Raw genomic sequence first — 7,468 nt, 5'->3', positions numbered from 1 at the left:
CTCATTGACAATCTTTAATTACATGGTGGCTCTGGAAATTTGGTGATTATTTTTGCAAAGTTTAAATTAATGGAAAACTTCATATAAAGAAGAAGATTAGAATCTTAAATCTTAACACAGAAAACTAAACATAGCAGCAGGGTTTGGGGGGAATTAAATTTTGCCACACCTGCCTATGTAAATGAAGAGTTTCAAGCTTTTTTTTTCCAAAGATAATTTATTCTCCTTTTATGTGAAGTCAAAATGCAGAAACAATTACGGTAAGTTAGAGAAATAAGCTCTGCAAGAATTAAGGATTTTTCCCCTTATTTAAAACTGAAAGATTACTAGGGTTACCGAATATGTTTTAGATACTCATGCATGCCATTACAAACAGAATTTGCCAAGTCTCTCCTTCAAAGACAATTTTACATTGTTTTTAATAGGTTTTGGGGGTACATGAGCATGTGTATCTGTTGTCTGGGATGATCTATACTTTTCTTCCTTTGGGTTTTGGCATTTTGATGTCATCTATACAAAAATTAACTCAATACACATGAGGTTCTTTTGATAGATCACACTAGTTAAATTATGAGTTATAGCCACATCTACATCTCATTTTTGCTTTATAGGTTAGAGTCTGTGGAATATACCAAGTCTCGAGACATTTTTGAATTCCAATGTAAGGTGTGCATTTTGGATTATTTGACTAATTACTTATATATCTTCTGACAATTTCTCCAGTGTCCAGTCTCTTCATCTCGCAGATGAAAACAAATCAAGGGAATGATCTCTAAGGTCCCTTTTGCCCTAAAGCATTTTGATCTATGAGACAATTTAAGTAGAATGTAATGCTTTTAAATTCACCACCTCTCTTAATTTACAGCTTTATTGGGACATAAATCAAGTGCTATATCGACCCATTTCAGTGCTTTATGTGACCATCATCAAAATTCTATTTTATTTTTAACACTCCAAAAAAAGCCCACCCAAATAAGCTGTGCTTGCCCTTCCCTGCCATCCTACCACTCACAGGCAACCACGGATCTACATTCTGTCTCCATGGATTTGTTTTCTTCTGGACATCTTCCATAAATGGTTTGAGACGAACTTTCTTCTCTAAGCAAATGTTTTCAAAAATCATCAGGGGTGTAGCACCATCAATACTCCATGTTTATGGCTGAATAATATTCTACTGTATGGCTATGCCACATTTGTTTAAGTATTGGTTATTGAACATTTAGGTTGTTTCCAAATTTTTTAAAAAATAATAATATAATTTCCTATAGAAATATGATTTCATTTCTCTTGGTCTATATGTAGGAGAATTGGAGCAAACAGAAATGCTATGATCAGCATTTTCAAGAACTGTATCATTTTACATTCTTACCAGCTAGATCTAAGAAGTCTAACGTCTCTACATTTTACCAGCATTGAAGCTTTGATGTCCATTTCCCTAATGACTAATAATTTTGAGCCTCTTTTCCTACTCAGACTGGTTATTTGTAGGTATTCATTAAAAAGAAACATTTGTTAATACTTTGGGGCCATTTTTTAGTTCAGCAATTTGTCTTTGGTTTTTAAAGATTTATTTTACCGTTTGTGTGTGTGTGTGTGTGTGTGTGTGTGTGTGTGTGTGTGTGTGGTGGGCAGTACCCTTAAAGGCCAGAAAAGGGCATCAAGCCCCCTGGAGCTGGAATTACAGGTTGTGAGCTGCCCAAGGTAGATGCTGAGAACTGAACTTTGGTCCTCTGCAACAGCAGCAAGTGTTCTTAACTGCTGAGCCATCTTTCTAGTCCCTTTATTTGTTTTTTAATTATTGGAGAATAACAGTTCTTTATATATCCTGGCTAGAATTTCCTTGTCCCATATACTATGGGCAAATATTTTCTTGTATTCTATAGATTATCTTTTTACTTTTTTAAAAGATTATTTTATTTTTATTTCTACGTCTCTCTGTCTCTGTCTCTCTGTCTCTGTCTCTCTCTCTCTCTCTCTCTCTCTCTCTCTCTCTCTCTCTCTCTCTCTCTGTGTGTGTGTGTGTTATAGTGTGAGGGCTTTCAAAGGCAAGAAGAGGGCATCAGATCCCCTAGAGTTAAAGTTACAGGCAGTTATACACTTCCCAGTGTGGGTGCTGGGAACCAAACTCTGATCTCTGCAAAAGCAGTAAGCACTCTTAACTCTAGGCCATCTCTTTAACACTATTTCTTTCTTTTTTATTAAACTGAGCTTTTAAAATTTCATACAACATTTCCCACTCAAATCCAGACTCCCTCTCCCATCCATGCCACTCTTTCTTAACAGTGTCCTTTAATATATATGCTCTTGATGTATCTGAGACATTTTGCTTAATCTAAGGCAATGAAAATTTCCCCAGATTATACATTTTATTATACTCTAATACTTATATTTAGGCTATGATACATTTTGGTTTCATTTTCATGTGGTGTTGGAGAGTAATCAAATCCATTCTTTTACACATGAATACCCACAGTTGGTCCACTACTGTCTGTTGAAAGACTGATCTTTCCCTTTAAGAATTGTCTTAGCATTCAGGTTAAAAAAAAAAAAAAAAAAAAAAAAAACCACAACTATCCAAAAGTACTATTTCTGCACTTAGAATTCTATTCTTTTAATGTGTATATCAGCAACCTGCTTTTTTGATCATTATAGCTTTGCAGTAGGTTTTGAAAATTTAAGTGTGATTCTCCTAACTTCTCCATTTTAAGAAGCTTTTGTATTAGCTACTATGCATTTCCTTATGAACTGTACCATCATTTTGAAATTTTTCATGAGAGAGCCACTGGATGTAGACAGGAATTTGGTTAAGTCTGCATATCACTGTGGGGAGTGCTGCATCCTGGAGACGAGTCTTGCAGATCATGAAAACAAAAGTTGTTGTCTTTCTATCCACATTGGCCTTATAGTTTGCTTGTTTGAGGGGTTTTGTTGTTGTTTTTTATTTTTGTTGTTTCATTTGTCAAACTTATTTGTGGGTATTTTCTGTGGTTGTATTTGCCAATAAAATTACCATTCAGGGTTACTTTCTGTTATATTTCATTTAAACTTTAACATGAAAAACTAGTCTATTTTTCTCATTCATTTTCAAATTTTTCTATTTAACTATTTTACATGTTGTTGTAAATGTAGTAATGATTGTGATAGTTCTAAGTGATATATGTTCCAGTGTTATCTTATTATTTTTGGTATATTTGTGTGCAGTGTATATGTGTGAGTGGGGAGTGTGAGTGTGTGTGTGTATGTGTGTGTGTGTATACGTACATTTTGGGCTGTTCTCATGCACACTTGTACAGAGGCCAGAGAAGGACATTGGGTATCCTGCTCAATCACTCACCACTTTTTCTCTGGAGATAGGGTCTCTCACTGAACCTGGAGCTAGACTGGCACCCAGGAAACCCCAGCAGTCCTCCTGACTCCACCCTCATAGCACTGGGTTACATAGGCATAACACTACAACCAGCTTTTTAAGCAGGCGCTAAGATTCAAACTCGGGATCTTAAGCTTGTGTAGAAGCATTGTTACCCACTATGTCATTCCTTAGTCCCCCCCTTTGATTTTCAAAACATTTTCATTAAGACCTGAAGAAACTGGTAAGGATTGTATACAATATGTTTTAATTAAAATTAAGATTGACTCTTAGCTTACTCAGGTAAGTAACCTGGAAATCACCTACAATGGGTGACCACCATCGTCTACCTGCACTCGCTGCACACTGGCTGAATGCACCATCTAATGTTGTTGTAGCAGCCCACATCTGCTAAAGACATACTCAACTCATCAGTCAGCAAACTACAATACAGCTCTCAGAACTTTATGGAACCCACTTGCTGAGAAACCAAAACTTTTTGCTGTGACTAAATATTTTCATTTTGTTCCATTAAAGGTGTTTCCTTTGAATGAGAAAGAACAATCCACATCCCACCATGAAAATGGGTTTCCATTTACCTTGTGGGGCTCCACTCAAGCCTTTCCCAAGCTGCACTCCACCACTTAAAAGTATGCTAATGTTACTGAATGTAGAAAATAAAACTATTGGTCCTGGAAGTGAAAAATATTCATTCTGACATAATGCTGTATATATATATATATATATGAATGATATTAATGTCTTTTCCTGAGAAATAGAATTTATATTGAAACTGTAAGAATCAAGTTAGCTCAGTGAGTTTTAAAAACTGAGAATCCAAGCCGGGCACTCAGCTTTAATCCCAGCACTCAGTAGGCAGAGGCAAGCAGATCTCTGTGAGTTCAAGGCCAGCCTGGTCTACGTAGTGAGTTCCAGGACAGCTGGGGCTACAGGGAGACCCTGTCTCAAAAAGACCGAAAAAAAAAAAAACAACAACAACTGAGAATCCAATGAAGTCAAATATTCAACAATCTAAAAAACCACAAACGTTTAACATATGTATTGTTTACACGTGATAATAATATAAATAAATAAATAAATAAATAAATAAATAAATAAATAAAAACCTGGAACCTTTACCCTTAATGTAAGAACCTCCCATTCAGCCACTGAGATGGCGTAGCAGGTAAAGGTGCTTGCCACCAAGTGTGTGCTGCCAAGTGAGTTCAATCCCTGGGACCCACAGAGTGGAAGGAGAAAATTTATTCCCACACGTTGTTCTCTGAATTTCATATATGCACCAATGGCACACAAACATACGATTAATAAATAAATGTAACAATTTTTTAAAACATTAAATCACAGTTGAATAAAACAAATACTTGTCATCATTCCTTGAAATATAAAAAGAACAAAAGCCCCTCTACGAAGCAGGAATTGAGTTCTGAGCTGGAGGAGGGCCCAGACGTCTTAGAGACACCCCCCCTCCCCAAATGGGCCAGAGTCTGACGTCAGATAGAACCCAGGTTGGACACCTTTCCACCTGAGTCTGCAGAAATAGGCCAGCCAGCTTACCCAGGACAGTAACATCTGTGAAATGAGTCTCTCAATCTTTGTTAAAAGGATGACGGTCCTCCGCGGGCATTGCACGACGACGCGGGTGCACTTACCTACATGCAGGCAATACACGCATACCATGAAATAAAATATTTTTTAAAAAATGGATGGCGGTGTGGCAGGAGTGGGGCTGGGAGAGAGAGGCATCAAGAGAAGGCCATGGAAGAAGCAGCAAGACCTGAAACCTCTCGGCAGCAGCACGGCACGCCAGGGACAGAGCATGCGCGATCCAGGCCCACGCTCTACAAACAGCCGGAAAGGGCAGTGCCTTGTAAAGACCCAAGGAAGGGTCAGGACTCTGGGAGTCCTCACTGGTTCCGCTTCTAAGCAGTCTAGCTCTCTGGCCTGCTCCCAATTTCCATATAAACTGCTTTATTAATAACCCATTTTAATACACTGTCTCTGTGTCTACCACTACCCATGTGTCCCCGGTTCTTCGATCTGAGACAGACGGAAGATCCTAGCGGGTGCCTCCTGGACTCTGACGGTGCCTGGAAAGCTGGAACTGATCTTTGTCTGGAGTTGGAGGGAGGCTGTCCCATGTGGCACAGCACCAAGAGAAACCATCTAAGACACAAAACCAGCCAAGTCATTGGGTAGCTAAGCTTCATCTAAGACACATCCAGATTGTGCGTAACAGGATAGACTCAACAAGCCACTCTTACAACCTGCACAGGGTAGCTGGCAAGCCTGGCAGGCAGAGGTGGGGGTTCCCATGTACCCTCTGAACAGAGAAGAGCATGCAGTTAGGGTGGAAATCCCATCCCATATCCCATGCAAATTGAAATGTAAAAAAAAAATTCTTGTAGCCCAGGACTATTCAAGGGCATTATATAGACTTCTGATCCTTCCACCTCCACCTCCCAAGTGCTGGGATTACCGGTGTGTGCCCAGGGCTGTGCACATGCTAGGAAAGCACCCTACCAACTATGCTACATCTCCAGCCAAAATGGAAAATCAAAAACACATGGCAATTAGTATTAGGAAGGTAAGCTAAAAGGTTTTTAAAGAAAAATTTATTAGTAAACCAATAAAATAAGTGAAGCAAACTAAGAATACGAGTGAACAAAACATGTCATGGCCATTGTGCTCAAGTCACTGCAGCTGCAGCTAAGGTACGTCCAAGTACAAGATGGAGAGCCATCAGCAATTCATCCTGGGTCAGGGAGGGGCTCCTGAAACCAAACCCTCTCTGAAGAGCTAGGGGCAGCTGCTGCTTGGGGAGGCACTGTGATGTTCTTCAGTGGGGTAGCCACTAAAGAACCCAGGACCCATGCTGGAGCAAATGATCTTTCACCCATGCCCATGCAAGCAACCCTAACTCTACTCTGTGGGTTGTAGAAGGAGGAGGGAGACATTCTGGGAAAGAAAGACTTCAGTAGGACAGAGGCATGGAAGAAGGTGATGGGGGTGAAAACGACTGAAATTCATTATGTACACCATGAGACTGTCAAAGAACAGAAATAAGTAAAGATGAATGAGGGCCAGAGAGATGGCTGATCTGGACCTGCATTCAATCCCTGAAATTCACAAAGTGGAAGAAGTCTGATTCCTACAAGTTGTCTTCTGACCTCCACAAGCTTGGCCATGTCACATGCACACTCATAAATAAATAAATAAATAAATAAATAAATAAATAAATAAATAATAAATCTTTTAAAACCTATTTTAAAAGAATGAATAAAAAGCAAACAATAAGTCTGGTGTGGTGGCACATGCCTTTAATACCACCAGCACAGGAGGCAGAAGCAGGCAGATCTCTGTGAGATAGGAGGCCAACCTGGTCTATACAGCAAGTTCCAGGCCAACTGGTGCTACACAGAAACACTATCTCATTCATGAAAAGGTTAAGAGAAGAATAGACAAATAAAAAGCAAGAACAAGAGGATATGAAGCTTTATTATAAATTTAAAAAATTAAATTTTGGTTTGGAATAAAATAACAAAACTAAGAATAAAATATGGACATAATAATCAGTGAAAGAATCAGCAACTTTAAACTTTACACTGGTAAAGCACAGAGATGCTTCTGTGACCTTGAACTTTTAGCTTAGAAATGCTTATTACTAATCTCCAAAAGACACCTGAGAACTTGTGAGAGAAAGCAGGGAGCATTACAAAGAAGAAATCTCTTAGAGAGACTATCCCAGACCTGCTCAAACCAAAAATCACGTTTTCTTTTAGTTTAAAATGTTTTTTTTCTGACAGCGCAGCTCTCCGCGCTGGGACTCCCTAAGCCACATACACCCTTCCATCTCCCCCCCTCGCCGTTCTATACTCCTAGTTTGAGCCCTGTGCCACTCCTAGTCTTGGGGCCCCAGACACCTGGGGAACCAATACTGCTTCCTGACCCTTCTCACCCAGAGCAACCCAGTCCCTTTCTTGGGCTCCAGGAGCACCACTTCTGGTCCTGGCCCTGCCCTCACCTCGCTCTGCTTCCCTGGGCCTGCACCACCGGCTAACTCTCCTAGCCTGCACTACTATCCTCAGGCCTCTTGGGGTAAGT

General features: G+C 39.6%; 1 protein-coding gene across 7 annotated transcripts in view; it reads right to left on the bottom strand.

Moving 5' to 3' along the window:
* The window catches only part of Nckap5 (NCK associated protein 5), a 1,008,915-nt gene that overhangs the window by 881,443 nt on the left and 120,004 nt on the right, over positions 1 to 7,468 (bottom strand). For 5 of the 7 annotated variants that reach the window (XM_017797976.2, XM_029563247.1, XM_029563245.1 and 2 more), the window contains exon 1: positions 4,487 to 4,585. The exons of the other annotated variants lie outside the window; for them this stretch is intronic. The gene's annotated coding sequence lies outside the window, so the exon portion shown is untranslated. Of the gene's footprint in view, positions 1 to 4,486; positions 4,586 to 7,468 lie in introns of those variants that run through there. 7 annotated transcript variants of the gene reach the window in all.

The sequence above is a fragment of the Nannospalax galili genome, unplaced genomic scaffold (genome assembly GCF_000622305.1).
Source record: "Nannospalax galili isolate Female #2095 unplaced genomic scaffold, S.galili_v1.0 scaffold995, whole genome shotgun sequence".
NCBI classification, from domain to species: Eukaryota; Metazoa; Chordata; class Mammalia; order Rodentia; family Spalacidae; genus Nannospalax; species Nannospalax galili.
The sequence above is the reverse complement of the archived record's forward strand: the minus strand, read 5'-3'. Positions and strand labels throughout refer to the sequence as shown.